This window comes from Ascaphus truei, chromosome 14 (genome assembly GCF_040206685.1).
Source record: "Ascaphus truei isolate aAscTru1 chromosome 14, aAscTru1.hap1, whole genome shotgun sequence".
Classification (NCBI taxonomy): Eukaryota; Metazoa; Chordata; class Amphibia; order Anura; family Ascaphidae; genus Ascaphus; species Ascaphus truei.
This window is the reverse complement of record NC_134496.1, coordinates 27,219,710-27,221,716: the sequence shown is the minus strand read 5'-3', so window position 1 is coordinate 27,221,716 and position 2,007 is coordinate 27,219,710.

Genomic DNA, 2,007 nt, shown 5'->3' with positions numbered 1-2,007 from the left:
ACTCAGTGCAGAGCCAGACCCACTCAGTTATAGAGCGTGCCCCTCCTTTACAGTCCACCAGGGCGAGCAAGCCCAGTGAACAGCGATCAGCAACCGCTGTTCCCACTAAAGACAGTACAGATTGTAGAGAAACACACCCGCAGTTGTATGGAGCATGGCGGACAAAAGGAGGGAAAATACCCTTTCTTCTGTGCCCGTGCCTACAAAAGGATTTGAATCTATCTGGTGGTATGGACTTTAACCCCTTTAGGCTACCAATAGAATGGCGGGTGGCAGTGGTGGCTGGTAACGGGTGCATAAGATGTGTTTGTGACCAGTGTGACTTCCCAGGTAGCAAACAGACCTGGGGCCTCAAGTGTGCCGGCTGCGGGGCACAGTTTCTAAAGCCTGTGCTGCTGCAGTCTACAGTCCCAGATCCCAAGCAGGAATCTCAGATGGCAGAACCCAGAGATGAAGATGCTGTTACTTGCTCTACCTCAACCACGGAGGTGGAGAAGCTGACAGACAAGGCTGCCCTAGTCCCCCGTTGCAACCAAGAGGGAAGGATTGAGGCCCAGCCAGCTACGAAAAAGGACGAACCATCGGTGGTGATGCGCCTGCCGGCGGACCACTTTAGTGACACCAATGAACACACTATCTCGGCAGATGCAGAGCCTGCTGTGGGCCCGTGTGCCCTAGAGGAAGTGTATCCCGATGTTGCGGACCCTGCTGTGGGCCCGTGTGCCCTACAATGGCCGGTCCGGCGTAGTCCTATGGTACCATCGGTCCTAGAATGGGGACCAGTACCTACCGACGACAAGGGTGAGTTGACTGCCCCAGGGGTGTTGGGGGTGAGCCTCCAGGTGACCGCGGAGCACGGTGGCTCCTTAAGTCTGGTCGCCTGGGCGAAGGGCTCCCCTCTGCATCGCGTCCTGGCGGAGGTGTCCTCCTTCGAAGGTAGCTGTCCAGTGGTGCGAGTGGACCAGTGCCCACCGCCTATCGTGCCAGAAGAAGAGAAACCCATCGCAAGCCAGCCGAGTGGTAAGGAACCCCCTTGCTCCCCACAGGCTCCGATGGAGGTGGCCGTGAAAAAGGCCAGAGTTATAGCTCCTGAACTGAGTATGAGCCCGTGCGCTCTAACTCAAATGATGATCCAAGGACTGGGATCCAACGCTCCCGAGTTTCGAGTCAGTGAGTGGACTGTCCCAGAAGTGTTGTGGACAGGTCCCCAGACAGCCGAGGTGGGAACTGACAGCGTCCCCGGGGACCTGTTGGCCACCGGGAATCATCGCAGTGGTAAGGTATCAACCCTTTACCCCTTGCCGGGTGAACCAGAGACTTTGAGGAAAGAGACATTGTTCAGTTTTCGCTTCCCAGTGGAAGCCTCACAGGACTGTAGGGCAAAGGATCTAGTAGAAGTTGCCTCCTTTGGGCCCAAAAAGAAGCGGCCTATTCACCAAGTAGTGGACCGCGGGAAAGGTCCTGGCTGCCTGGCCTGCTGCTTCCAGGCCGTGGATGACCGGGTAAAGACCGGTTTGACAGACATTGTACTCTTCCTTCCACCAGGGGGAGGAAGTAGTACAGAACCGGTGACTGTCACCCCAGAGTGTGCTCTTCAAGAGATTCACCAGGGGGAGGCTCACGGACGCAAAAGTGAGGTACCCCCACATGATCAGTTAGGGGCACCCCACCATTGGTCTCAGCAAACAGCTAAAATTCAGCTGGCCTCGGGTATTACTGTGTGTGATATGCCATGTATCAGTGATGTTAAAGTCAACATGTTAAGTTGTACAGTTTATGCAATGCATTTTTATTGTGTAACTTTCTGTAATGTGATGCTGTTCTCCAAGCGGGGACGTTGGTATTTTCACCAGGGGGAGAGTCTAAGGGGGTCACCCCCGGTTCCCCTGATCTTCCTTTGCCCCCTGCCTTACCCCTGTGGCAGTGGGGGAAGGGGACGGCGACTTCTCCCGGCGGGCACCGCCATCTTGGTTGTGGCGCGAGGTTCGCGCAATGCGCAGAGGTTGG